This window comes from Balaenoptera physalus (assembly GCF_965194825.1).
Source record: "Balaenoptera physalus genome assembly, chromosome: 1".
NCBI classification, from domain to species: Eukaryota; Metazoa; Chordata; class Mammalia; order Artiodactyla; family Balaenopteridae; genus Balaenoptera; species Balaenoptera physalus.
The window spans coordinates 27,588,533-27,604,939 of NC_138882.1; the positions used below are offsets into that span (position 1 = coordinate 27,588,533).

Here is a 16,407-nt window from a genome sequence, read left to right on the forward strand (position 1 = left end):
GATGCACAATAGCACACCATCACATGGTATCCTCACCATACAGGAGACATAAATCATCTCCAGAGCATAAATAAGACAAAAACATAGTAGAGTAATTAGGAAGTGGTAAGTTTTGAGTATTTGTTAATTTTGTTATTTTTCACTGGTAATAAAAATATTTATTTTACATTTTACATAGAACAACTTGGAAAAGTATAGAATGCTTTATAAGTTTGTGTGTCACCCTCGTGCAGGAGCCACACTAATTTCTCTGTACCACTGCAGTTTTAGCCTAAGTGCTGCCCACGCGAGCACATTTGCTTTAAGTGTCATTTACTTGTAAGTTTATATAACTTATTATTTTTTTTTTATAAGCAAGGCAGCTTTTTTTTTAAATTAATTAATTAATTTATGGCTGTGTTGGGTCCTCGTCTCCGTGCGAGGACTTTCTCCAGCCGCGGCAAGCGGGGGCCACTCTTCATTGCGGTGTGCGGGCCTCTCACTATCGCGGCCTCTCCTGCTGCGGAGCACAAGCTCCAGACGCGCAGGCTCTGTAATTGTGGCTCACGGGCCCAGTTGCTCCGCGGCATGTGGGATCTTCCCAGACCAGGGCTTGAACCCGTGTCCCCTGCATTGGCAGGCAGACTCTCAACCACTGCGCCACCAGGGAAGCCCTATAACTTATTTTTTGTAAGTTAGGTTTTGACAGTGGCTTGCAGCATTCCTGAAAACTTACTCATCGGTTCTTGTGAGCTGGTACAAGTCAACATGAGTTCACTCCAGCACACCACTGATCCTGTGAGTCCCAGCCACGTCATTCAACAGGTCAAGTGACTTCTGCCCTGCCATCTCTAGACAGGTGCATCTCCTGAACAACCAGCATGGTTAGGACCAACTCACTTAGTGTTCTACCATATATACAAACCAGAAACGAATACAACCTATGTAAAAAAAAAAAAAACTTTTTCCTTTGGAAAAAAAATTTTAAATCAATTTCATGGACTTTTATCAGGGAAGTCCGATTTTAAGGACTTGAAGTGAAACAACTGATTTTCATTTTCTCTGAAAGCCCTACCAAAATTGAGGTGTTGGTAATTTTTTTTAAATTCCATGAGGGACTTCCCTGGTGGCGCAGTGGTTAAGAATCCGCTTGCCAAGGCAGGGGACACAGGTCCGAGCCCTGGTCCGGGAAGATCCCACATGCCGCGGAGCAACTAAGCCCGTGCACCGAAACTACTGAGCCTGCGCTCTAGAGCCCGCGAGCCACGACTACTGAAGCCCATGTGCCTAGAGCCCGTGCTCCACAACAAGAGAAGCCACTGCAATGAGAAGCCCGCGCACCACAATGAAGAGTAGCCCCCTCTCGCCACAACTAGAGAAAGCCCGTGCACAGCAACGAAGACCCAACGCAGCTGAAAAAATAAATAAATATATTTATAAAAAATAAAGTCCTTAAAATCTGCAGAGACATTTCTTTTATCAGAGTAGATTTCTCTTACATTGATAAGAACTGCAAACTAACTCCAAAAGCCTTTTTGGTTAAATACTGGTTTAACTTTGGTTAAGAATTTGTTTCCATAGCTGCACTATATACAGAGTAGTAGATATGGAGGTGAAATCATTCCACAACAAATGAGTCACAATAAGGTTGTCCAATAGTGGCATCATCATTTAATTTACATACGGCAATTGGACCACTTAAAATGTTTGGCCAGGGGCAGGCTGGCTCTTGGTAGGCTCCGTTTTGGTGAGTGCAGTATCATGTTCCTGACACAAGGTGGAGCCAGTGGCATTGAGCTGGGTTGTGAGTCTTCAGCTTAAGGGCAGTCTAAGGTCAAAAAGACCACAAAGTGAAAACCTGATTCAGGATAACTGCAATTCTAAGGGAGAAAAGAATAGGCAAAATATTGTACCTCCTCTATGAAATAGTTGACACTAGGCTAAGTATGAGAAAATGTTTAAAGCAATTCAAAAATGTATAAGAAGGAACAAAGTAGGATTTGAAAATGATTTTTATTTATTCAATAAATATTTTTGAACACTACTATGTGTCAGGTAGAATAGAAAACAAAACAAAGACCTTGGCCTTGTGGAAGGCATTTTTTCACAGACTAAGCTTATTTTGGCAAAGCCATGACATGAAGCTGAAATAATGCCTCATCTCCTTATTTAACAGAACTACTCTGTTCAAAGAAAGGCCTCGGGACTTCCCTGGCAGTCCAGTGGTTAAGACTTCACGCAGCACTATTCGTAATAGTCAAGACATGGGAACAACCTAAACGTCCAACGACAGATGAATGGATAAGGAAGATGTGATACATTTATACAACAGAATACTACTCAGTCATAAAAAGAATGTAATAATGCCATTTGCAGCAACACGGATGGACTTAGAGATTATCATAGTAAGCAAAGTGAGTCAGAAAGACAAATACCATATGATATCACTTATATGTGGAATCTAAAATATGACACAAATGAACTTATCTATGAAACAGACTCACAGACATAGAGAACAGACTTGTGGTTGCCAAGGCAGAGGGGGATGGAGGAGGAATGGATTGGGAGTTTGGGATTAGCGGATGCAAACTATTATATGTAGAATGGATAAACAACAAGGTCCTACTACATAGCACAGGGAACTATATTCAATATCCTATGATAAACCATAATAGAAAAGAATACGAAAAAGAATGTATATATGTATAACGGAACCACTTTGCTGTGAATAAAATACTTGAAATAAAAAAAAAGACTCTGCGCTTCCACTGCAGGGGGCACAGGTTCGATCCCTGGTCGGGAACTAAGATCCAGCATGCTGCACAGCATAGCCAAAAAAAAGAGAAAAAAGAAAAGGCCTCTTTCTCCAAAGTTCCCTATAATAAGTGAGGATCATTTTTCCACTGCTAAAATATGCTTTCTGAAAACCTTCTGTTATTTCTTATATTTTCCTATGAGCTACAGTTCACAGCCTCCAAGGGAGGAACTCTGGATCTACTGCGTATTCATAAAAAAAAGGCTCTATAAAATATTGGACATTATAGAGAGAGATATAATAAATAAATAAGTTAATGACATCTTTACTTTTACATCTGCTATGGCTCAGACACTGCCCTAAGCACTGTGGTTACTGTCATGAATTAAATAGACTAGGTCCCTGCTCTAACCATGGAACTCACAATCAGGAGAAAGTACACACACACACACACACACACACACACACACACACAAAAATAAGTATGAGATAATTTTAGGCAGTGATAAATACTATCAAGAAATCACAGACTTCCCTGGTGGCGCAGTGGTTAAGAATCTGCCTGCCAATGCAGATTCTGCAGGGGACACAGGTTTGAGCCCTGGTCCGGGAAGATCCCACATGCCATGGAGCAACTAAGCCCGTGCGCCACAACTACTGAGCCTGCGCTCTAGAGCCCTCGAGCCACGACTACTGAGCCCATGTGTCACAACTACTGAAGCCCGCACACCTAGAGCCCGTGCTCTGCAACAAGAGAAGCCACCGCAACGAGAAGCCCGCGCACCACAATGAAGAGTAGCCCCCGCTCGCCACAACTAGAGAAAGCCCGCACACGGCAGCGAAGACCCAATGCAGCCAAAAATAAATAAATAAATAAATTTATTTTTTTAAAAAAAGAAATCACCATCACCACCACCATCATCATCATCATCATCATCATTTTCATAACTGTATTAGTTTACTAGAGCTGCCATAACAAAATACCATGACTGGGTGGCTTAAAGAACAGAAATTTATTTTCTCACAGTTCCGGAGGTTAGAAGTCCAACATCAAGGTGCTGGCTGGTTTAGTTTCCTCTGAGGCCTCTCTCCTTGCCTCGCACATACCTGTCCTCTTGCTGTGTCCTCACATGGCCTTTCCTCTGTGTGCCTGCATCCCTGGCATCTCTCTGTGTGTTCAAATTTCTTCTTGAAAGCCCACAAATCAGATTAGATTAGGGCCTGCCCTAATGCACTCATTTTAACTTAACCACTTCTTTAAAGACCTTATCTCCAAATAAGATTATATCCTGAGGTGCTGGGCACTGGAGACATAACTTGTGGGGGAACACAATTCAGCCCGTAACAATAATAATAATTATTACTATACTCCTGCTCCCACCATCATTCTCTGACCACCATTCTTGCCTGGACTGCTGCCACAGCTCTCAGGCAGTCATTCGGCTGCTGCTCTTACCAACCACCTCGACCCATTCTCCTCACGGCAGGCAGAACAATCTTTTAAAAGTGAAAACCACAGCATGCATTTCCTCTGCTTAAGACCCTCCAGTGGCTCCCCAATGCACTGATAATCTAAACTCACTTTCATGACCTACAAGGCTCCACATAATTTGGCCCCTGCTGACCTTTCTGACTTGATCTTATACCACTCTCCTCACAGCTACATTGTTTTTTTTCGCTTTTCTCCAACACACAAACCCCTTCTCTTCATAGGGCCTTCATATTTGCTCTCCCCCAGTTCATCACATGGCTGTCTCCTAATCTTAAAGATCTTAACTCAAAAATTACCTCCAGAGAAACTTTCCCCGACCAGAATGTTTAAACTGTTCCATCCCACCTAATCACCCCTCCTTCTCTAATACATCATCTTATTTTTAATTTATAGCACATTTTATTACCTCATCCTGTTTTAATTACTTCATAGCACTTATTACTATGTGAAATTATATCTATTTATCTGTTTGCTTGTCTGTCTGTCTGTCTCTTCTTTCTAAAATACAAGTTCCATAAGGACAGAAGCCTTTCACTGCTGTATTTCAACACTCAGAAGGAGCTCACACCTCATAGGGACTCAGTAAATATATGTTGAATAATAAATGAATACTTTTCTATACATTCACTCATTTAATTCTCACATCAATCCATATTATAATACCCACTTTAAAAATAAGGAAACTGGAACTCAGAGAAGCCACTTGACCCACTATAGGAACATGACTAGTATGGAGCAGAACTGGAGGCTGGTCCCCCTCCTCTGACTCCTGAGATTCTGTCTCTCAGCATTCTTGGCAATAACACCTTCTTAGAACAAATCATGGTGGTTAGTGTAATTTGGGATGAAAAGTAGTGACAGAGAAAAAGACTCAGATGCAGATCTGAATCACTATGCCTTCTGCATTTTTCTCATGGATGTTCTGGTTATAACAAGGGTTTAATAAATGTTTACTAAATTAATTGACTAAAACATTTTTCATTGTTGTAAAAGGGCTAAATAATTCCAAATTCAACATTGCCAAATGGCTGCTCACTGCCCAAACAATGCAAACAAATAAAAAGCTTAAGAAATAACACTGAAACACCATTGGGCAAACACTACAGTAATCATTGTTATGGATAAGATCAACCAATGGATGCTAAAATTAGTGGGCAAATATTGAGGAGAAACAGGATGTTTGCATGGCCTTGAAATATCTCCCCAGGATATTTACTAATTACAAAGGGGAAAATAACAACCTTATAGTGGGGAAAACCTGGCAGATGCTACCTTAACCAAGAGAGCAAGGTTAACGTCAGCACTGAGATATATCAACATCAAGTACCCCAGCCATGGTGCTCTGAGAAAAATACAAAATCGCTTCTATGGTATTCTTGCCAAAAATGCATTACCTCAATCTATGCATGACAAAACATCTGACATACCCAAACTGAGGGACATTCTACAAAATCACTGAGCAAGACTTTTCACAAGTATCAAGTCATGAAAGACAGAAAGATTGAAGAACTGTCACAGAATGGAGGACCTAAACAGATACAATAAGCAAATACAACACAGGATTCTGCATTGGATCCTGGAAGAGAGAAAGGAGATTAGTGGAAAAGCTGGTACAAATCAGTAAGATCTATAGGTGGAGTTCATGGTTTTGAACAAATGTTAATTTCTTGATTTTGATAACTGTGCTACGGTTATAGAAGATATGACCATTAGAAGAAGCTGGTTGAAGGATACACAGGAAAACTCTGTACTAGTTTTGCATTTCTGTAACTCTAAAATTAATTTCAAAATAAAATGTTTTTAAAAACATCAAAAAGATTAAATTTTAAAATAATAGCATACTAAGTTCCTTTTTTCTCTATGGGCAAAGAATGGAGATTTCTGGTTAATCAGATATTTTTAAAGAGTTACCACTTTTACATATTAGGGATATTAGCCATTTGCAATATAACATTCTCTCAAGTTGTCATTTATCTCTTGATTTTTCAATGTGTTTTTAGCTTGATAAAAACTTTTAAGCAGAATGTGTCAATCTTTTTACTTCTGGATTTTATTTTGAGTCATTTTCTCTACTCCAAGTTCATAAAGGAATTCATCCACATATTTTTTTAATACTTGTAAGATTTTATGTTTTACACTTAGATTTTTGTTGCATAGAGACTTTACCTTGGTATACAACCTGAAGTACAGACCTAATTTTATATTTTTTTAAATGGCTACCTAGTTGTTAAGTCTATCTTTTCCCCACTTACTGGAGATGTCACCTATATCATGTATTACCTTTCCATTGGCACTTGGGACTATTTCTGAATTTTCTGTTCTATTTCATTGGTCTGTTATGCCATACTCTTTTAATTGTAAAGGATTTGTAATATGTTTTAATATCAAATAAAGCTAAATTTACCTCCTTGCTCTCCTTTATCTGCATTTTCTTGGACATTCTGCTTATCTGTTTTTTCATATGAACATTAAATTCACTTGTCTAGCTCCAGAAAAGAATTTGTTGGTATTTTAACTGTGTTTATATTAAGTTTATAAGTTGATTTAGGACTACTTGACATCTTTGTGATTTCAAGTATTCCTATCCAAAAACACGGTACGTCTTTCCATTTGTTCAAGTCTATTTTTATATATTTTTCAGGTTTTCCTAATGTAGCACTGTATTTTTTTGTTATATTTATGTCTATACATTTTAACTTTTTTGGTGCTATTGTAAATGGGTCTTACCTTTCATTATATCACCTAACTGGTCATTACTGGTATAATTGAAATCTTTTGCTTTCTGTATATTAAATTCATTTCCTACAACTTCATTAAACTTTCTTTTTCTGTGCAGTAATTTTTCCACTGATCTTTTGGGTTTTCTGGATATTTCATGATTTCATATCTGCAAATAGAGACAGTTCTCTTTCTTCTACCTTTTCTACATTCTACCATTTTGTGTCCAATATTTATGCCTCTGTTATTACTTGTCTAACTGCTGGCTAAAGCCTCTAATACTAAATAATTATGGGGAATATGGATATTCTTATTTTGTTCCTGAATTTAATGGAAATGCTGATTGTGTGTCCTCATTAAGTAAGAAACTGGATTTTAGGCTGAGATATACATATTTCATGTTACGGAACTATTTCCTCAAAATCTATTTCATTGAGTGTGATGGCTAATTTTATGTGTCAACTTGATTGGGCTTAAGGGATGCCCAGTTGGCTGGTAAAATATTATTTCTGAGTGTATCTGTCAGGGTGTCTCCAGAATCTAGCATTTGAATTTGTAGACCTAGTAAAGAAGATTGCCCTCCCCAACTTAAGTGGGCGTCATTCAATCTGTTGAGGTCCTGAATAGAACAAAAAAGCAGAAGAAGGGCAAATCTGTTCTCTTTGTTTGAGCTGAGACATGCATCTTCTCCTGTCCTTGGACAACCATCCTCCTGGTCCTCAGGCCTTCAGGCTCAGAATGAACTATACCACTGGCTTTTTGATTCTCCAGCTTGCAGATGGCAGATCATGGAACTTCTTGGCCTACATAATTACATGAGCCAATTCCTAAAATAAATCTCCTCTTCTCTTTCTCTTTCCTTCTCTCTCTATTTTAAAGATATACATGTCTTTAAAATTATGAATGTGTGCTGAATTCTGTCAAATGCTCTTAAGTATCTATAAATATGATCCTATGCTATTTCTTCTCAGGTCTACTAATATGATGAAATACATTAATACACTTCCCAACATAGAACTATTCTTTCATTCCTGATATAAATCCCATTTTGCTTTAATATGCTATTGCATTTTGTTGCAAGTATTTTATTTATAATTTTTGTATAGAGCCTCATAAGTAAGATTGTTTTGTAGGGTTTTTTAATGCAATCTTTATTAAGTTTTGGGTATCAATATTATAGTCACTTCAGAAAAATAATTTGGAAGTTTTCCTTCTTTTCTTATTTTCCAGAAGAGATTAAGTACCATTGGGAGTAAAATATTTTTAGGTTTGAAAAAATTCTATGAAACCATCTGGATTGAATGAAGCCTTTTTGTGAAAGAGCTTTTTGAAAACTTGCCTACTGATTCTATGTAATTTAGTGTGTTTAGATTTTCTACCATTACTGGGATCAGTTTCTCTGTGTGTTTGTTTTGTTTTGCTTTTTATTTTCGGCAATTGACTTTTTTTTAAGTGTATAATTCAGTGGTTTTCAGTATATTCACATTGGTGAGCAGCCATTACCACTACTAATCCTAGAACATTTTCATCACCTCCAAAAGTATCCCCATACCTATTAGCAGTCACTTCTCATTCTCCTCTCCCCCTACCTCCTCGCCATCATTAATCTACTGTCTGTCTCTATGGATTTGCCTATTATGGACATTTCATATAAGTGTCATACAATATACGGCCTTTTTTGTCTGGCTTCTTTCACTTAGCATAATGCTTTCAAGGTTCATCCATGCTGTAGCATGTATCAGTACTTCATTCACTTTTTATGGCTGAATAATATCCATTATGTGGATATACCACATTTCTTTATCCATTCATCAGTTGACGGAAATTTGAATTGTTTCTACTTTGGGAGTATTATGAATAGTGCTGCTATGAACATTCATACACAAGTTTTTATGTGGACATATTTTTTCATTTCTCTTGGGTATATACTTAGGAATGAAAATCCTGGGTCATATGGTAACTCTATGTTTATATTTTTGAAGAACTACAAAACTGTTTTCTAAAGTGGCTGCACCATTTTAGACTCCCACCAGGAGAGCATGAGGGTTGTAATTTCTCCACATCCTCACCAACATTTGTTACTTTACTTTTTAAAATTATCCTAGTAGATCTGAAGTAGTATTTCATTGTGGTTTTGACTTCCATTTCCCTAACAACTAATGATGTTTGGCACATATTTATGTGTGTATTAGCCATTAAATGTGTTCTTTGGAGGGATATCTATTCAAATCTTTTACCAACTTTATAAATGGGTTATCTGTATTTTTATTATTGAGATATAAGAGTTCTTATATATTCTGGATGCTGGACCCTTATCAGATATATAATTTGCAAATATTTTCTCCCATTCTGTGGCTGTCTTTTTGTTTTCTTTATGGTGTCCACTGAAGCACAGAAGTTTTGAATTCTGATGAAATCCAACTTACCTATTTTTTCTTCCTTGGTTGCTTATGCTTCACGTGTCATATCTAAGAAACCACTGCCTAATCCTTGGTCACAAAGATTTACACCTATGTTTTCTTCCAAGAGTTTATGTTTCTTCCTCTATTTTGAGTTAAGTTTTGTATATGGTATGCTTCATTCATTTGCATGTGGATATCCAGTTGTACCAGCACCATTTGTTGCAAAGCCTATACTTTCTCCATTGAATTGACTTGCCAACTTTGCTGGAGATCAATTGACCATAAATGTAAGGGTTTATTTCTAGACTCTCAACTCTGTTCCACTGATCTACATGTCTAGCCTTATGCCATATGCCAGAATCACAGAGTCTTCATTACTGTAGCTTTGAAGTAGATTTTGAAATAAGAAGTGTGAGATCAACTTCTTTTTCAAGATTGTTTTTGGCTATTCTAGGTCCCTTGCCATTCCATATGAATTTTAGGATCAGCCTGTCAATTACTGAAAGAAAAAAAAAGGCAGCTGGGATTTTGATAGGGATTGTGTTGAATATGGTGATTAATTTGGGGAGTATTGCCATCTTGACAATATTAAGTGTTCCAATCCAGGTACACAAGACTAGGATAAGCTTTGACAAATTATATTTAACTAGAAAGTTGCCTTTTTCAGCTAGATTTTCAAATTTGCTTATAAAGTTGTACAAACCACTCTCTTATGATATTTTAAAATTTCCTCTGTTTTGATGGTTATTTCCACAAAGTCATCTGTGCATTTGTGTCTCCTTTAAAAAAAAATTGCCATTGGTTTATCTTTTTTTAGCCTTTTACCAAAAAACAGCTTTTCATTTTATTTATTAGTTCCTACTATTTCCCTGATTTCCAGCCCCGTTAATTCTGTTTTTATCTTCTCTCATTCCTCCCTTTGCTTTCTCTCAGTTTACCCTTTTTCCCTAGTTTTTTGAGTTGAATGTCCTATTCATTTTTTTATGCCTTTATTTTTCTTGATATAGGCATTTAATGAGTTTTGATTTGATTATATCGCATAGATTCTGATGTCATTTCCATTTTCATACCTCATTTCCATTATAGTTATTTTCAAGAAGTTTTCAATTTCATGGTTCTAAAATTTCCCCTTTGACCTAAGAATTGTGTATAGACTTTAAATTTTTTCTAGGCTGAGCTCCAAATTTGGGTGTGAATGAGATCTCCCAGGAAAGGGGGTAAAGTAAAAAGATGGATGGAGATGAAACTCTGGTGGACATTAATAAGCCAAATAGAGGGATAGTTGTCCCCAAAAGGAGCTAAGAAGAAGAGTCAAGTTGGAGATGTTGGATGAAAACAAAAGGTGATGTCATGGAAAACAAGGGACAAGACAATTGGTGACCTCAGGGAACACAGTTAGAATGGGAATGGGGTTGGTAGATAGAAGTCAAATTACAAAGTGCATGTTGAAGAATGAACAGAGTGAAGGTTATCACTAAAGCAAACTCCTTTTTTTATTAAGATTCTTAGCTATGAAGAGAAAGACAACGAATGAACATAAGCTGGGGTGGGGGTTACTGGGTAGAAGTTTTAACCGTCGTTTTATATGGGAGACATTTGTGCAGTGGGGTAGTTTAGAATAATAATGGAGGCTTTTCCATCCATAATTCTTTGTACCCTTCCCCCAACCTAGGCAGCTAGGGCATTCCAAGTTCACTGCCTCAGGGAGAGGATAACTCAGCAGAATACAGAGATCAAGGTGAATGCCAAAGAAAGCTTAGTTATGGAAAGGGATCATTACTTGTGAGAGTGTGGCTAAGGCACCTACACTATCCATGCCTGCCCCTGTGGAGACCTCCTTGTTTCTGCCTGGCTTTAGGCCATGTGCTCAGGAGAGCCACCAGGCCTTGTTAGCTTGGAGAGCTCTCAGCGCCAGCTCTATGCTGCTCTTTCGCTTGCAGTCCTAACAACCGGGGCTTATTATGGACAGCTCTGTAAGGCCACCGCACAGACACAGTCATCCAAAAATTTTCCCAAGCTCTAATTAAGATTCCTTTGAGCACAGTATGGGAATCCCTCTTGCTCCATATACCCCTGTCTATACCTGCTACTGTGAGACTTTGTAGCATTGAAGTTTGTTCTTCAAGTCTCTGGTTCAAATCTGCTCATTTTTCTGTGGTTTTTTAGCTTCCCAGGTTTTTAGCTCCCCAGGTGATTCTAATGTGCACCCAGCACTAGGAACTACTGCTGTAGTCCACATACCAACCTACCCACCATCCTGTAGCTAATTTCCTTTCTAAAAACCCGAGTCTAGTCTTATCAATTCTCTGCATTTATGGATTTATCTTGCCTACACAACTGAATCCAGTCTCCTTAGGGCAGCGAATAATCACTCTCTGGCCCCTAACCCACCTTTACACATGCATTTCCTAATAACTCCTCACAACTAGTTACATACCTGCTGCTGTATATAGACAGACAATGCTGCACACGTTACAGAACCCAAATATTAAATAGGTTTGTCTTTAGTAGGTTTATAACTTAGGAGAGACAAGACTATAAGCTTTCAGTTAAAAATATAAATACTTCTAGAGTTAAATTAGCAAAGGAAAACCTAAAATGAGCTCTCAAGGTTAGAAACTCTTACAAAATGCATCACTAGTTTTCAGAAAAAAGTAGACATCTGAGTGCCACTTCTCAGTAATTCAAACACTAAAATAGAAGAAGGCAATGGGTTAGGAGCTGGTGTGGCTACCATGCCTTTAAATAAACCAAGAGCTGCCTTGAATTACAGTGCTTACGGCCTGGCTTCTGGCCTGGTTTCATTTCTGCATTATACAGTGGCACCTCTAACACTTGTTTCTGAATCCTTCAAAGACAAAAATAATGAATTCCCATGCTCCTTGGGACCCTGCTACTGTAACCGAATCTTCTCCCTTTCATAGCCACCTGAATAGAACCCATACCTGTCCAGTCTTTCTCACCTCCCCCCAGGGAAAGAACAGATTTAGACATCTTGCCTTATTATCTCTGTAGATGAAATGGATGCACTTTCTGTCATTCACTCTATCTAGAATACATAGAACACTCAACTCCACTGCTGCAATTGACTACAGTTTAGACAAAGTTACTTGCTCTGTGTTCAAGGTAGAACCACTAGTTACGCCTACTGCCCTCCAACTAAATCTGCGGCAATTTCAAACAATCTGATATCCATAACTTGTGATTTGTGGAAGAAGTCTTAAAGGGAGACATTCTTCATGTCATGCTTGACTGGAGTAGCAAAACAATGATGGCTCTCCTTCTCTGCCCCAGCAGCCCCCTCTGAAGGGGCCACCCCATCAACCAACTTCACTCAGCCTAGGACATAGCTTAGTAAGATACCTAGGGGCCCCAAAGCCTTCCTTGAGTTCCTGTGAAGAAAATTCAATAAGGACAATCTGTGAGGATAATGGTCACTGTTATAACAAACACCAACATCCAGTGGCATAATACTATTGTCACAGAAGTGGCTTATATTAAATTCAAAATGAGTTTTCCTGATCAATAGGTGGCTTTCCTCCAAAAAAATCGTTCAGGGACCCAGCTCCTTCTATCTTCCGGTTCTATCATTTTCAATACATGACTTCCAACGTCACTGTGCTTGCCTGTATCAAGCTAGAAGGAGAAAAAGCCTGAAAGATCACACGTGGAGGTTTTTATGGATCAGGCCTAGAAGTGGCACACATCACTTCCACCTACATCCCATTGGCCAAAACTCAGTCATAATTCCCAGCCTCCCTGTATCTGCAAGAGATTCCGGGAATTATAGTTTAGTCCATGTTCAGGAAGAGAGCAAACAGAATTAGACCACCCAATCTCCACCACAGTCGACCAAAATGACATGAATCCCTAGCACTACCAGGGAAAGGGGGTGTTAAGAAACCAGTGAGTTTATCACAGAGCTCCAAGTGGCCTACAAATTGGGTTGGAATGGCCTAATATTAGGCTTATACAACCTCATCAGGATTTGGGGGTCACCATACCAGACAGGCAATAAGGTACCTGACAGATCCACAGTCTTCCTGAGAGTTTCTTAGTGTATATATTGTTATGTTTTATACCATTTGATCCGCCTCCTTAGGCACAGCTGCTTTAACCAGAGATGGCTACTTAACCAAAAAATGATCTCTCTCTCTATAGGCCTACAAAAGAGAGGCCTATGAAGTTGTCTACTGCAAGAGCACTGCTCAACAAAAGCACTCTCTACTCAATATTGACAAATAGCCAAAGCGGCCTTTTCTCTCTTCTTCCTTGGGAGTTTTAAAGGAAGAAAAACAGAGAGGGATACAGATGAAAGAGAGATGGAAGAGGAATAACAGAGAGAGAGAAAACAGCAGAATCAGAAGGCATCAGAAGCCATGAGTAAGTAGAAGCAAAGGGACAGGAGACACACAGCGGAGGTTAAATTAGTCAGTAGCAAAGTAGGAAGAAGAATCTGGAAGAGAGGGAATAGAAGTATATGAGTAAACAAAGGGGAAAGGTGTGGGGGACACTAAATTAGGAGTTTGGGATTAACATATACACACTACTATATATAAAATAATCAACAAGGACCTACTGCATAGCACAGGGAACTCTACTCAATATTCTGTAATAACTTATATGGGAAAAGAATCTGAAAAAGAATAGATATATGTATATGTATAACTGAATCACTTTGCTGAAACTAGCACCTGAAACTAACACAACATTGTAAATCAACTATACTCCAGTATAAAATAAAAATTTAAAAAAGAAGAAGTGTATGAGTCAAATCACCAGCGTGTTAGGCTGCCAGAAGTGGAATTGAAGTGGAGTCACAGAGTGACTGCTGAAACACTAGTGCCCTGTGTTCCCTTAACAGCAACAAATGTCGCTCCAGTGAGCTAAGAGGCTTGAATGCACTGCAGTCAGTTTTTTGCTTATTCCTTATGATTATAAGAAATAATTACTTCTTATATCACTTATTTCCAAATAGATCCTTACAATACCCTTCAGTTACTAAGAAAACTTAAAAGATTATCTGGTCCCATGCAACCTGAAAGAGTGCAACCAACAGAATGATGACAGGGAGCCAGATTTCCAAACATGCCTGTGGCTATCTGAGCAGACAGTAATGCTTCTTGGGTGTGTCCCCTCTAACTTTCAAAACTAATGAAGATACTGCCATGAACTGTCCTTTGTTATGCATTTGCATCAAGTCTTCCACATTTAATAATGCTGACAGTTTTCAAATGGAAACCAATATTTTATTTCGATGTTAAAGAGAACAGGTTGAGGCCACAGAAGTACGAACTTGGAAGCCACAGAGGGTACACACCCAGAGGCCACAGGAATTATATGCCCAGAGGCCCCAGGAAGTACACTCCCTGAGACCACCGATACTCAGAGAGCCTCTGGCTCCCAATTTTTGTAGACACACAGCAAACCCTGCACCTGATCTAGATAATAACAATAAGTACAACAGACAGATACCTACAGTCCAGAGTCAAGAAAAGTTGACCTCCAAAGATAAAATACAAAAAGTCTTCTTTATAAAAACAGGCAATTAAGTACCCTGAACAGGATAGCCCGAACCCAAGTGTTATTTTTATGTCACAATTCCATCATATTAATCAACTTCCATCTATAAAGCCTGAGACATAGTTTACTGGGATACCTAGAACCCCACACCCCTTCTGATGCCCTCCAATACATTTATGCACTCAGCCTAAGATTAACTGGAGAACTACATCCATTCCAGACTCCTGAATGCCACTGAGAAGCCATAAAAATAAACTTCAGCACAGGTTTGACCCCATCCCATGAGAACATTATCATACTATGAATGTAACCATATGAGTAAAAAAAACACAGGGAGGCAAGAAAATAATATATATGCATTTCCTTGTATATGCATAGCATATTTCTGGGGTGATCCCTAGAAACTAGTGCTTTCATTGTTAATATAGTCTGGAGGGGTTTTGAATGGCTGGTGGAAGGGGCTTAGAGGGACTTTTCTCTGTACTTTGTTCTCTTTCAATTTTTAACCATGTGAATATATTAGCTATTCAAAAATATTTTTCAAAACAAATTTTAACTCCCTTTCCTGATTATTCTCTTCATATCCTGTAACTGTTTAAGATCCACTGCTCTCCCTCAAATCTTACTTTCTCCTTTAACATCTTTAACAAACTCTTCTTTCAATCTCACAGAGTGAGTTTCTGTCTTTGTTAAGACTTCTATAACAACATACCACAAACTGAGTGCTTATAAACCACATATATTTATTTCTCACAGTTGGAGGCTAGGAAGTTCAAGATCATGGCACAGGCAGATTTGGTGTCTGGTGAGAATCTGCTTCCTAGTTAGCCATCTTTTTGCTGTAACCTTACATGGTGGAAGGGATGAACTAGTTCTCTGGTCTTTTTTATACAGCACTAATCCTAATCATGAGGGCTCCACCCTCATGACGTAATCACCTCCCAAAGGCCCCACCTTCAAACACTATCACACTGGGGGGTAGGATTTCAACACATGAAACTTGGGCGAACACAAACATTCAGACCACAGCAGTTTCTTATTTACCCTCTCCACCATCCTACTGTCAAAATTTAATTATGTAGATCAAAATACCCTATCTCCCAGCAACAATAATAAAAATCTTCCTATTTAGGAAAAGGTAAAAAATAACTTGGGCTTACAGGATTTATTTTTTGGCATTCTAGGAAAGGGATAAAATCTTTGAACAATTCCACATGAATAATTTTAGCCTTGATACAATGGTAATGTAATATCACAAATAACCCAAATTTCCAAAATTAGGAGAATGAAAAATTATGAAATGCCTTGCAGCCATTAAAAATAATAATATAAATTTATAAAATGTCATTTAAATACAAAGTATTCAAGTATAAGCAAATGTTTTAAAGATGAAAGAACTCTTGGGATTAACATATACACACTACTATATATAAAATAGATAATCAACAAGGACCTACTGTATAGCACAGGGAACTCTACTCAATACTCTGTAATTACCTATATGGGAAAAGAATCTGAAAAAGAATAGATATATGTAT

At 38.2% G+C, this 16,407-nt stretch overlaps 1 protein-coding gene across 5 annotated transcripts in view; it reads right to left on the reverse strand.

Annotated features, from left to right (window-relative positions):
• The window catches only part of DRC8 (dynein regulatory complex subunit 8), a 129,384-nt gene that overhangs the window by 30,001 nt on the left and 82,976 nt on the right, over positions 1-16,407 (reverse strand). The window lies entirely within an intron of this gene.